Below are 14,562 nucleotides of genomic sequence, written 5' to 3'. Positions count from 1 at the left end.
ACAGTAGTGCAGGTGTACTGCAAGAGAAAGGATCTATATCTTCAACTCTACACCAGCAGCAAAATACAAAATTCTCCTACAACAGCAGTATAGTGCTTTTGTTGTTGCTTGTCTTCTAGCCAAAAACAACACCTCCATAACGTCTTCTGGGAGGTCCAGATCTTTGTATCTTGGCCTCTCAGAAACCAGGCATGAAAATTCAGTGTTCCAATTCCTGGGTGAAGAAGACTGCCTCCCTCTAGAGAGAGTAGATCTACTTTCTGGGTACAACAGAATGGTGGGCAGGTGGAGATGTCCAGAGGTCTGGGTACTGTGTCCGCCTGGCCGAGTCCGGGGCAATCAGGATAAGGTTGGGAAAGATGCGAATCCCTGCCCTCCTTAGATCTGCTTCCTCCACCGCCACCAACTTGGTGGAGGCCCTCCAGGTGGAGGTGTGCCCGAAAGGCAGTACTTGAAACCAATAGTGAGAACTGCCAATAGCGAACGACAGGTACCTTCTTGGCTGGGATGTATATGCAAATATAAAAACAGCATCCTGAAGATAGTGACACCACCCAGTCCTGGAGCTGAAGGGCCTGGAGGATCTGCAAAAGAGTAACCATCTTGAATTTGTCCTTCCTGAGAAATGTGTTCAGGCGCCTCAAGTCCAGGATGGGCCGCAGTCCCTAGTCTTTCTTAGGGGCCAGGAAATCGGTGTAGTACTAATCCTGGTTTTGCTCCACTACAGGTACCTTCTGCAAGGCAACTTTCTCCAACAGTGAAATAATTCCTGTAGGAGGAGTGGATCTGGATCCCGAAGAAATTGTTGCCTCAGGGACAATCTGGGGGCCTTGGCAGAAATTGAAGACAGTACCCTTGAGCCACTGTTTGTAGGACCCGTGCATATGAAGTGATAAGATGCAATTCTTGCAGATGTGGAGTCAAGCTGCCTCCCACCGGGGTACTGTGAGCAAAGTGCTTAGAAAGGTTTTGGTGGGCTGCAACTGAGGGTAAGGAGGAGGTTGCTGCCTGAGCAGTGTTCCTGCAGAGCCTATAGGGGCACATGTAAATCCTCTTTGCCCTTGCTTCTGGCTTGTTCAACCTCTTCCCCTCTGGCCAAAGGAGGAGGAGTAATAGCAAAAGGACCACCCTCTTCAGATCTGCGAATGTCGGTGGTGTTGTGGCTGACCATAAAGATTTTGCTGAAGCCTGTAGCTTCTCTACGCTGTCCTCAGTCTTTGGGCCAGATAGGTTGGACCCATCAAAGGGCAATTCTAGGAGCCTTGACTGAACATTGGGATCGAACCCAGATTTACTCAGCCAAGCAAATTTCCCAGATTACTGCGCTAGACCCCATGCATCAGCCAACAGTATGATGAGTCTAGGCCTGATTGAAGGAACTGATGGGAACCATATTTTGCATTAATAACGTCATTAAACACTTCCCACACCTCACCTTCAGGAATATTTTCCCCAGCCTGGACAATCGCATTCCACAATGTATATCTGTATTTTGCCGTTCATGTCTTAATGCCATGCTTCCAGCAGAAAACCTTTTTTACGAGGGCTTCATAACGCTCTTCGTCCCTATCCGGAGGGATGGTTGGATAAGCTGCAGCTTTTGAAGTAGAGGTTGAGGTTGCCACCTTTACAACTAAGATCTCTGGTGTTGGACGCCTAGAGATAAAATCAGGGTCCACAGAGGAAGGAATCCATACTTCTTCACCGACAGCCAGAGTGGTGTCCTTTTTTGAGATTCCATAATTGGATTCTCTAGTGCTCTATGGAAAGGCAACACAGACCCCTTAGGAGCACCTCTATCTACGGAAGTCTGTCTGATCATCTTGGGTGATGATTTTGCAGGACGACCCCATTCCAAATATTGTATCACCCTGTTCATGACAGTCGTATGGGCTGCATTCGAGTGAGAGTGGACATCTGGTGTGTCAAATTCAACCCCAGGGGAGGCCTCCAAACTACTGGCATCCTTCAAACATGAAGCCAAGTCTTCTAGACAGGATTGATCTAAAATCAATTCCTCTGGAACATTAGGAGTTACAAAACATTCATACCCGAAGGAGATGACAGTCTTCCCCTCCTCCTTTTCCCACAAAACAGACCCTTAGGATTTGAAGAAATCAGTTTTAGACTGGGTTTTGAATCTTGAAGGTGACCCTGATCTAGCCAAAGGGCTCTTTCGCCTCCTCCATGGAGGAAGTCACTGAAGCTGTTGGCTTCAATGCTATCTCAGTGGTCGCCGCCACTTGAGAAGACATCTCAGAGGCCTTCATAGTCTGGCTTTTGGGCACGCAGGTCAAAGCATTTCTTGATTCCCTGACGGTCTTGGAGGATGCAGTGGGATCAATAGACATCTTATTTGGCTCTTTGAGGGACCAGGAGGGGTCACCTTCAAAAAACACAAATCATTTTCGCTCATGGATAGGTTACCATTCGGCCACTGAGACCGTCTTTGTGGGAAAACGTACCTGAGGTGTGTCGGGCAATGACTATGAACACGACCAACAATGGCATTTCGTGACGAAGGATGGCAATCACTCCTGGATCTCAATCACTTGGAATGTTTGTAGCGTTTTTTGGGCCCTTCTGGAGATCTGTCTCCAGTTGAACTCATTGGAAGATTCTTTGAGAAAGTGTGGAAGATGGAGATGGATATTTTGAAACCGACCGACCTTCGATCTTCTCTACTTCAAGGCCTTACGGGTCACTGATTGGCAGAAACCGCATTTGATGGCTTCATGATCTTCACCAACACACCAGAGACAAATACTGTACGGATCAGTAATTGACATCAGCGAATCACAATGTGCACATCTCTTGAAGCCTGTTTTTGCTGTAGACATCGTTATCAAATAAAACGTATTACGACGTTAGTTGAAAAGAATCACTGAGGCGAGTTGAACAGTTTCCAAAAGTGTGCTGTCCATGTGGAAAGAAATGAGGCAACGGGTGCAGTGCATGCTATTATGCCAGGTCCAGCGGCGAGAAGGGTAACAGTCGAGGGACAGCCGCAGATGACTCACAGCGACCCCTGATGACACATTTTTGACAAGACTGCAAAGTAGGATACACATATCTAAGATGAGGAATCCGTGGGATGACAACCCATTAGAAAGAGGTTGTCTCAGATCTTGTGGGTGTTTGTGAATGACACTTCTGTGAGGGAGGCATTCATGATCTAATGATGCTGAAGAGTGTGTTGAGCGCTGGGCCCATCGATTGTTTAATGATGGGAGGCCAGGATGATATCGTCGGAGTAAGAAGTAGACTTGAGGGAGGCGATTGTTGGAGTGAATTTGGCCCAGAGGGGCAGTGTGAGTGTTGGAGTGTAGAAGGGGCTAGTGCTGTGGGAGGTTGATTTGATAGTCTGCCAGATTAGTTCTATTTATTTATTTTTTTAAGTTGCTGATTCCGTCACATTCGGGGGTCGGGTTAATGTTTGGTACCATGCATTACTATTTCAAAGAGGACTTTGTCCCTGTCACAGGCTGTTGCAATCGTGATGGAGAAGTTAGCAGTTATGGACTCGATAATCGGAATCCTACGGCTGTCACAGATAAGAGGTTGGTGATCTCTCCATCGTTACATTTTTTGCTCCACTGTTTCTCTAGGGCTCCGATTAAGTGTTTGCTGGAGGCAAGCTCTGCAATGTACCTAGGAATGGATGGTTTGGTCTTAATGCGGCTGATTTTTAGCAGGGTACGAGTGTCAACCAGTTTCATAGCACAGTTGTTAAATAATTCAAGAAGCGCCAAGACATTCCCTGTGGTGGGGAAGTCTGCAAAATGTGCCTTTAGCTCTTTTACCATGAAGGTTTTGATTGAGCAGGGCTGAGTGAGGGGGGCCTTTAGCCGGATCTTTTTGGGCTGAGGTTGAGTGGGTGATCAACAGTGGGATGGTGGCATGGTCAGACCAGTTGAGTGGGATGGGTCTGGGCAGCTAAGGAGAGGGTGTGGGGGTTGAGGGTTTGATGAAAAGACTACGTCTACAGTGTTGCATTTGTTATGCATGTGGGAAGAGCACAATTAATGTCCATGAATCCAGTCAGTCCTAGTGGCACACAGTTGGGATACAGGGAAGTGCATTTATAGTAATCCTGGAGGGATTTCACCACTGATAAAAATCTGAGGAAATCAATATTAAAAGATTTCTTCTTTTCCAAAGTGGGAAGAAAAAGCACCACAGAAAACATTTGTACTTTTAACCAACAAACTCTAAAAGACCTGTGTCAATATACCCCGAAGGAACTTTGAGTCCAAGAACAAGTCATCTTCGAGTTGGACCTGACAAACACCCCTTCCAAGGCTATTGTGCAAGCTTACCTTTTAGTTAGCTTTTCTAAAGTGGTAGGGCAAATTAAAAAAACTTTTAGACTTCGACGAGCACCCTTAGTTTTTGTTTTAGAAGGGAGGAAACTTCCCTTCTAGCAATAGGGACAGATGGGCATTTTTCTTTTAATTTAAATACACAACCTTGTCCCACTGTGGCCAGAGTCCTTATTCTGGTTCACCACCACAATTCCTTATGGATAACTGAAAGAGGCACAAAGGAACAGACCATTTCCATTTACTAGGGGGAAATCGCCTACATGTTTTGGGCTATAGTAATTTGATTCTGCCGTGAAAGTCAGGCCCGCTAAACAGCCTCACTTTCACACAGAACTCAGTTTTAAAAATGTGAGCATTTGTACCCAGATCAGCTGGGAAGCATGTTAGAAGTTGCTAGGCTACAAACAGTAGCCAATATTCAAGCTGGAAATTGGCATATGCAGAAATTGAATAACAGTTTGTTATGTAGGTCTTTTTTTGTAAAAAAAAGTGTAATTGGCACAGAGGAAACCTTTTCGAATCATACAGCTTTATAAGGCGATGGAAAGTGTGGTGTGGAAATACAAAACGTCACCTAAAGTTAAAATTATTTTTCACACCACTGGGCCGACACTTCAAAAGTGCCACCGCCAATCTGTAAACCAAACAAAAGAAAGTGTCAAACTTTAAGGTTGCTCAATCTACTACAGAAATGATAAGTCTTTTTTTACTTTCATGTATTGCTTATATTGCAAACCTAGCTCAAGACTATCAGAGCACTTTACAACAGAAGGAAGTCTGCGTTGGGCTCGATATATATATATATATACACAAGTATTTCAGAGCGCGCCATGGCAAGGCAGGGTAACAGGAGAGAACAAAACAACAATCTTACTAGGCCCAGTGACATTGAGAACATGCACGTGCATGGGAGAGGGGGAGGGTAAAAGTGCGTGGAAAAGTGGGAAGTGCGGAGCAAAGGAGATACAGATAAATAATAAATAAATAGTAAAGGCAACAAACAGTGGTAGTGCAGCCAGCAATTGGCAAGTGATGGGTTTAAGGCAGGGGACACGGTAGGTATGATACGTGCAGGAAGAAAAGGAGGGTGGGGGAGACTGTATGGGTACAGATACAGACCCCAGTGCAAGGGGTGGCCCGGAGGCAGTGCTGGAGGGTGGCAGGGTGAGTAGGTACCTGCGCCCGGAGGTCAGAGGGTGGCTAGGTGCACGGTGCCAAGAGAGAACAGATCAGCAGGGCAGAGGGGGAGTGAAGGCAGAAGCAAAGAAGAACGTCTTGAGGTGCTTCTAAAACCAGAGATGGTTCTCCTCAAGTTTTAGAGTGGCAGGGAGGCTTGGCATTTTTTATAGTAGCGCAGTACTTTTGCTGGTGGAGGCGGCAGCGTTATTACACTAGCTGGTATTGTTGAAACAGCCCTGTTTTTTTGTGTTTTGTGTAACTGGAGAAGAATGGGGGGAATTTGGAGGCTCTGCCGGGATTGATTTCCGGCTGGGCATGGCAGTAGGACTGCTTGCAAGTATTCTATTTACAGGCTAGCTTATACTCCATATTTATGTAGTTTTGTTATGCGAGTTATGAGAGCCTCTAGAGGTGTGGCGTTTATCCACCAAGTAATGTTGGTTTTCCATTCAGGACTGCTTTATAGATAAAATGTGCTGTTTTTGAGTAAGAACCTCCCAGGGAGGGGGAAGCCAGTGAAGCTCTACAGTGTTGAGGAGATACTGTCGAATTTGCCAGCACCTCTAATGAGGCAGGCTGTAGTGTGGTGGGCTTCTTTGAGAGGGGCCAGGTGTGTGCCTGGAAGCCCACAAAAGGAGGGCCTTTCCAGTCTGTGCAAGATCACAATGGCTGGGCCCACCGTGCTGGTCATGTTGCAGAGGAGAGGGGGTGAAATGTTTGATTTTGCAGAGTGTGGAGATATACAGCCATGCAGATGCACCTTTCTAGCTATGGCTACTATTAACAATGAAGCCCAGGATGTGGCCACATTAGACAGTTGAGGGGAGACTCCTTCCTTGGTGGGGGTCCAAAAAAGAAATTTGGTCTTGGAGGGGGTTCAGTTTGGGGTAGACATTTGTGTTTGGATGGTGGCCACACATTTGGGGGGGATGAGCGATGTTGTTAGGGTCTCTGACCTTAAGGTATAGCCAAGAGTAGTTAGCTCACTGATGGATGGATAGACTGGAGTAATTTAGGAGAGTTACCAAGGGTTCCATTCATATATCGAAGATGATTGTGAAGAGGATGGAACCATGGAACTCCACCTGTAACGTGGAGCCTGTTGGATCTGAATTAGCCCATCTGTAAGACGTGTGTCTGCCAGATAGGTGGGATGCAAACCACTTTCCATGTTCTGGCACATCCCATCCCGTCGAAGGGAGACGAATGTTAAGTGGTTAACTGTTGAAACCAGCCAATAGGTCTAAAAGGAGTAGAAGGCATGATTTCCATTTGTCAGTGATTCACAGCACATCGACTATTTGGATGGTTACAGTCTCAGTGCTTAATTTGGGGCAGAAGGCAGACTGTTCATGGCAAAGCAGGCCAAACTAGTTGATTTTGGCATGTAGTTGGGTCACAACTATTTTCTCGAAAACCTTCCGGATGAACAGGATTATGATGGTCTATAAAGTGGAGGGAACGTTCATGACTACTTCTGGAAGAATCCTTCCTTACTGCCATGTACAGAACCAAAGTTATTCTCATTTTTGCATTGGTCTTTTTTCGCAATAAAAAACAGGAATCTTTTTGAAAGTAAGCAGGCCATTTTCAATAACTGTTCCTCCCCCAAGGTCTGGTGGTAGTCTGTATAAAAATAAAACCATATTCTATTTTAAGCATGGTGGCCTAGAAAGCTACATTTATGCTGGATAAAACTATGTGATGTTTTGTTAGTTGGTTTCTGAGTCATTGCCAGTCTGTAGATTTGCCTGCCTAGGAATGGGGTCCTTTCACAACCGGAGGACTAGACATGGCCCAGCATCACCATTGTTCTTTCCAGGGAAAGTTCATCTATCTTTCCAGGAAAACAGATGCAACCTGCCCCAATAGGTAAGGAGGGGTTTGGGGCTTCAAAGGGCAAGCTTTGCCAACAAAATTGAAGTTGGAAGTTACAGGTAACCCTTTAATCCAGTCCTTTCCTTGTCTGCCATACAACTTTCTCAGACGGGAAATGACCAGCAAGAGGTGTTCCACAAGCACCTTGATATTTAGGAGGCCACTCATTTCCTGTGCCTTCTCCCCACTTCCTGCAGCCAAAGCACTCCTAGCAAAAGCCCTGGCATTAAGCAACAATGATTTGGCCCTGCTAGAAAGAGACAATTCCACAGAGATTGCCCATTTAAGGTGGTGTGATATGTCAGAATAAGGATGCGTATAAAGTTGCATTTTGTTCATTTGAACATCCAAAACCTAAGCTGTTCCTACTCTAATGGAAAGAAAGTGTCTAAAAGAGTGGTCGTCACGCTGTCAAAGTCTGCCGTCCAGAAACCTTTTCTAGCCTGATCCCTGTCCCTGTCCCTACCACTATAAACTAAACGGAGCCTAACTAACAAAAGTATGCCTTTGCCTAAACAAAAGAATGGTGGCTGGTTTCTGACCCCTGCCCTGATGTCCAACAGAAATAGGTTTCTTGCCCCATTGCACAGTTCAAGTGAAGGCTCCAAATGCCTCTTCAACCTTCCACTCCTCAGGTTGCATATCAGTTTTTGGTTAGTCTCTCTTCATGGGTTGCTAAGCACTTTGTCTGGGCCTCAGGTCAGTTTCCACCCTTGGGACCCCTCCCCCCCCCCCCACACCCCTGGTTCTTATGGCCACACCAGGAACTCTCATTGGGCTCTCCACCAGTGAATCGCGTGGCGTTTGCCTCAGGGGCCGGTTGGGCCATTCCACCCTTCGCTCAGTTCCCTGGGACAAATGCATACCTTCTCTCTTGTTTGTTTGTTATTTATTCATTTATAAAGCACACCACACCCCGAGATATCTGTGCGCATTACAAGACAGCTTAAATGCAAAAAAAAAAAAAACGTTTGATGCAAGAATGTGAGGGAGGTGTTCATGTAGGCCTACATGCTTTCTCCCTTCTGGCTTCTGGCTTCCTCCTGGTGTTCTGCATCTGATGGAGTTGGTGCTCCCTTCCAGTTGGGCTTCGGCGACTGGTCTCTATTGTGCTGCCTGATCACCGCTCTAGCGTTCTGCGATGCTGGAGACTCTCGTGGGCCAGGCTTCTCCGCTCCAGTCCCAGCAGGATTGCAGAGCGTTCTGCAAGCGTGTCTGCAAGCCGATCAGCAACACCGAGTGTGTGCTCGCTTCTCTCTTACACACCTCCCAGGAAGAGGTCTCTCCTCTTCTGCGGCTCTGCAGGTTTTACTCTTCGCCAGGTCCACAGTGATTGGGTCTTTGTCCTCCAAGCAACAAGAGGGGAGGCTCATCTCCCATTCTTCATTCCGATTGGAGGACGGTGCCTGAAAAGGGTCAGAAATCATTCCACCCATTTGTGTAGGAAAATGCAAGTTATTGTACAGTTAAAAACCTGGTTCCTGAGACAAGGGAGGATAACAGATCCTTGTTTAGGGATTACCTTCCCACTAAACGGGAGGTGTGGGAGATAGGGGGAGGGAGAAGAGTCACCCCTATTATGATCCCACTTACCCTGTCCCATAGGGGGGTGGTAACCTCTCCCTGGTCTGAAAGAGTGTGCCCCTCTCAACCCCAGGGAGAGGAGATGAATTCCCTAGATTTGGCTGGCGTTCCACCAAGTAGTTTCCCCAAATCTGCTGCCAAAGAGGTGAAGATAGAGGTCTCCAAGGAGGGAGAAAAACCCTAGCCTCCCCCATGCCAAACAAACATGGAGGTAAACTGGTGTTGGAAAAGGCATGCCTGCAACCAACAAACTGGAAACCAGGATACTGCTCACTGGAGGTAGCAGCCCCTGCAAGTGCTCTCTGGAAACCTTTCAGGCTGGAAAAGTCAGAACAGCTTTAGTTCCCAAGAGGAAATGCCTGTGGAGCTATGCCAACCCAGACAGCGACTGACTGTCCTGTCCCAAAGCTTCTTATTGCCAAGTACCATTGCCACATGTTGAACTGCACATCATGTTGGACCCAATCAATCTGCTCACCTACCTGTAAAATGAATGACCCACTGAGAAATCTCTCGGACTCCTGCACTAATACTGTAGAGCCTCAGGAACAACCTTTAAAGAGATAGTAGGCGTTTCTCTCACCCCGACATGTCTAACTGCCATAGTGACACGACCACACAATCCTACCTTCTTAAAAAGGTGTGTACTTTGAAATTAACAGGTCTACAAAGACTATGCCCGTTTGTCCTGGTCTTCAGTATAAGAGTGTCTCCTTCATACACACGTCTCCATACACCATGGCTTGTTTGGTAGTGCTAAGTTATTTGTATTTTTAGTATTGTGTTTCAATTATTAGTTTGATTCAAGTTTCATATTTCTAGTAGAACCTTGATTGCACATTTCTTTTATTTTGGTACCACAGTACTATTGCCGTTTTGGATGCTTCTGAGCTAGAACACATTGTCTTGAAGAGTGTTGCCTTTCCTCAGTCCATATTCCCACAAGAGGCAAAGGAGGTATACATATTGTGCCAGTTTCGCTTTTATGATCGAAATCCCTGCAGGTTTACTAGCAGTGTGGGGCTGGGTAGGAGTTTATAAACCACTTCTTAGTCAAGTACTTCAGCAGAGCAGTAGTAATTGTGTCACAGGCACACAGAGGGTGCTCTACATCCAGACTGCTGATGTATATACATACAAATGTATGTCTGTAGATTTCTTGTTTCGTACTTTATACCACCTTCTGCCCATTTCAGAGCACTATGGGAAAGAGGAGGAAGGAAATGGGAAGAGGATAGGTGATGGGGGAATAGGGCAGGGAGTCTTTGTGTGATCCCACCTCCAACCTCGCTAAGCACAGTAAGCCGACATGTTTACATTATGGCAGACATAGCAGAAGGCACTCATATTAAGCAAGTCTGTATAGCACTGACAGCTAGTGCTATTAAAGCACAGAGAAAATGTACATGCGAAAGGATATATAGAGTGGCTGCCATAATCTATCAGTGGCTTTGTCAGTTTCATTTTTTTTATTTCTAAATTCCTCGATTATCTCAGACCTGAAAGTATGCTAGGTCTTATTTGGAGAGACCTACAATTGGGCTGCAGGAGTCAGGAATTTTTCTTGGGCCATGGTATTGTTCAAACAGTGTAAACAGTGTATGTATTACCAAACAATTCTTGTAGGATTGAAAGAATGATTACATGTGCCAGAGGGCTTTAAAATAAAAACATTCATAAATTATGCACACATCCTGTAAAGAAAACTAGGTTTTATAGTATTTAAAAAAAAACGTGCCAAGAAGTCAGAATGGCTGGTTAGGGCCTCAATAATACATTATTAAAAAGGCAGACAAAACGAAGCCCAGCCCACCACCACAGAATTTTCTTTACTCAAAAAACAAACATATTTATCTTCGAAAAAGAGCCTAAAACAGTGTAAAACAAGGTTTTAAAAGTACAGGCTTAAGTCGGAGTTCTGTCCTCGTTCATATGCTAAAACATTATATTAGGTGGGAGATCCCCTTTGTTGAATGTAACAGATAATTTGATGTCCCCTTGCACATGTTCCGAATGTTTACATGTTATGCCTGTATATACATATGGATCCACGTGTTTGGTCTGTACAATAGGGCTTGATGAATTTCTGTTTTCATTCACTTGCTAAATGCACATAACCATATCAGGGATGCATTTATAAACTGCCAATCTGCTATTTTGATCTACAGTATGAAAAAAATACTTCTACTTTTTCAATTTTCTTTTCTTCACCATTAGCCCCACCATCTTGGCCCAGGATCAGCAAGAGACCCTTTGAGGGGGAGAAATCAGCAATCCCGATATACAGGCATATTCTAAAATAAGGGGTACTAACACCACTTTCCTGCACCACTGTGACGATTAGCTGTGCAAACAGTCTTATGTTACATCTGCCAAGGGACGGAGGTTCAACATTTGCTAAAGCACACCAGAATAAAATTATTTTTTTTTTAAAACGATGCATCAACTCACTGTCAAGGACCTGGACAACAAGCCCATCACCCTCCTAGATTTGCAATATCCAACATCTATCAATAATTTGGGTCTGGGACAGTTCCAGCTGCAAAGATGAACACCTATATCACACTGTGCTTCCAACTACATTTTCGTGGAGAGATACTTCCCAAATTTCACTCAGGTCATAACACAGCTGAAGAGGACAAACTTAACTCCTAAAATACATTTGGTATTGAAAGATTTTAGGTTGGACAACGCAAATATGAAGGCAAGCCAGTTTCATTGCATGTATTCCAGGCTGATGTAGAACACGGGGGCCGGACACCATTGGCCAAATGGATAGAAAGAACCATTGACCCAGTGCAATATAATATTGTACTTCATATAGGGCAACATTACCGGTTTATGCCTCTTGTGAGCAGTCTCAGAGAAGGTGTTTTTACCCATCTAATCAGTACCCAATTTATTGACATACACATTGACACAGGAAACAAAGGGCCAATTGGCGCAGTTAGATTTCAATCCCGTGGACTGTATTGCAAACAGATCCCCACTGAAGTGGTGCCTTATGAATGATTTGCAGGAAGGCATATTTCAAATCATGACAAAGTAAGAATTCTTGAATTAATTTGGAGGACATGTGAAAACGTCTATTCAATTCTGCACAGAACACAGTCATTGATGCAAACTTGCACTCCCGAGGCCATCAGTTGTGTTTAACATGTACTCACCTTAGTGGCCTAGATCCTGTGTGTCCTCTGCAGGTAACATACAGGCTTATCTGTTGAAATGCTTCAGTCCATCTGGAATTAAAAATGTAAAAATCAGTTCTCAGCTTGTTAAATATATTTAATATAAATGTACCATATTTCACAAAGTGCATTGTGCATGGATTTTCATGCCTTTAGTGCTTTATGTCACAAAACTAGAATTTCCCAGCAAACGTCTGATGTAGTGTTTGTTGTGCAGCTATGTGACGCAAATGACCAATAAAGTATTTAATATTCTGCGGGAAGATGACAAATCAATGTATCTATGTATTATGCACATAGTTAAATTCATTGATAAGGCATCACACCAAGGCACTGCAAAACCCCAGGAAAATGCGTTCCAGTCTCTCAAAAGATCTAAACTTCAACACAGGACATCTTCACGCATTAACCATTAAAGCCAAATACCTCTCACCATAATGCAACCAATAGCAAAAACAATCAGATCTATGTAAACCTAAAGAACACCCCTCAGCTTTTGACAAACATTTCTCTCCACCCTACTCACTACACATATGCAAACCATCCCCTCTACTTCAAACACCACAGACGTACACTAGCTATGCTGAGCCCCTGGCCAACACAAGCCCACACTACACACACAAGGCCTGAACAAAAAAACCTTCAATGCATCCTATCCTTCACACCTAGAATGCTTAGACGTAAGCAGTGCTCAGGGTACTTCCAATCTGCAACCTCCACAAAAAGCACTAAAATCTTCTATTTCCCCTCTCTTCCCAACTAACCAAACACACCCACTCCCTTCTAGATCTGCCAGAGCACCTTGGGACCATGCAACTGGCAGCGCAGTACAAATCCTAATAAAATACATTTTTATATTCTTATTAGGTGAAAAGTGCAACATTAACATTGCTTTTTGCATGCATGTTACTCTAAAATGCTCATTGCAGTTGGACTCTTGTAAATCTGGGTTGTGCTTGCCAGCACTCAATTCTCAAGGCAGAAGGTCCAGAAGTCGGACTCCATTAATCAGTAATACAAGCGTTTAGGGCCTTTGCTTCAGGCTATGTGAAAGGATATGACATCACTATAGATCTCCAATATGGTGTGGTGAGGGCAAATGAATATAGTGCAAAGGTTTCCAAATGTAAACCCTTAGGATGCCTTTGCCACACTCATATACACCAGTCCAAGTGTTCATTATTTTTCTTTGAATCCAAGCAGACATTGGTTAATGGTTACCCTTTGGGCATTTGGCACACGAGAATGTGGATGCAAGATAGTTAGTGGTGCATGTGCAATACAAAGGGCTAAGCTCAGCACTTCTGAGGTGTTTAGGGGGCAGTGTGTGAAGGAATTCCAGCCGCAATGTTTTAACTACACCACTGTGATCCAGCTCCAACAATAGGGCTTCCTCAGTACTGATGTGTATAAGGAGGCAGTGGCCCTACACCCATCACATGAGGAAGACAGGACGGGAAGCCAACGCAAAGGTTGATCTGACCTGGAAATGCTACTTCACATAGTGCTCGAAAAATGGTGGAAACAAATTATAAACTTCGAAGAGAAAAGTAACTTCTTGTTTTAGGGAGGAGGGAATGGATGGAAGGCCTGATGAGGTAGTGAGTTTGCGCTTATGGATCAGTAGAAGATGAGAGTTGGGGGGACTGCGCTGTGTGACGATTCACAGGTTCTCGTCACTTCTCCCTCAACGGGAGCCCTTCCTGAAAGGCTTCTCCCTCAACGGGAGCCCTTCCTGAAAGGCTAGGGAGGTGAGCCCGCTACACAACATTCACCCTGGGGTGGAGGCAAGCAGGACCACACAGGAAAAGATAGACTCCCCGCTTGGGGACAGGGATGCCTGTTTTCGAAAGGAACTCCCTAATCCGATTTCCTAGAATAGACCCCAAGACCCTAATTTTCCCCCCCCAAGACGTCCAACCTGAAAAAACTACTGTTTGCTATTGTGAGATCTCTTCTTTTACTCAACCAAGACCTGAAACCACTGGGAAGAGGAAGAGTAAGAGAGTGGAAGAGTAAGAGACATGAAGAGTAGCAACAGATTGAAACCCAATAGTACGAAGAAGAGGAAGAGTGAAGGAGTAATATACACCTTCAGTGAAGATATCCATAGAAGTAAAGGGAAGAGTTGGCCCAAGTAAGGCCTAGAAAAGAACTCTTGGAAACAAAAGGACTCTGATCCTCTGCTGGGGTGGACCCAGCAACAGTGGATAAAAACAGAGGAAGGACTGGCTGAAGAAGGAAGTCTGTCTTGAGCCTGCACAGCCCTGGAATTTCAAACCTTGGAACAAGAAGGTTGTAGAAAGAAGCTGGTCCTCGGTCGTGGAACGGTCAGAGTACTTCGCGACTCAACGGAGCACAGCCCTTCTTAGAAACTGGAAGAAGTCAGACAGTGGTGTGACCTCTGG

General features: G+C 45.0%; 1 protein-coding gene across 4 annotated transcripts in view; it reads right to left on the bottom strand.

Moving 5' to 3' along the window:
• The window catches only part of NCK1 (NCK adaptor protein 1), a 1,070,986-nt gene that overhangs the window by 953,436 nt on the left and 102,988 nt on the right, over positions 1-14,562 (bottom strand). For all 4 annotated transcript variants that reach the window (XM_069618028.1, XM_069618030.1, XM_069618027.1 and 1 more), the window contains exon 3: positions 12,134-12,205. The gene's annotated coding sequence lies outside the window, so the exon portion shown is untranslated. The remainder of the gene's footprint in view (positions 1-12,133; positions 12,206-14,562) is intronic.

This window comes from Ambystoma mexicanum, chromosome 10, assembly GCF_040938575.1.
Source record: "Ambystoma mexicanum isolate Mex_15411 chromosome 10, UKY_AmexF1_1, whole genome shotgun sequence".
Lineage (NCBI taxonomy): Eukaryota > Metazoa > Chordata > Amphibia > Caudata > Ambystomatidae > Ambystoma > Ambystoma mexicanum.
Note: the sequence above shows the minus strand (reverse complement) of the source record. Positions and strands in the feature narration are given on the sequence as shown.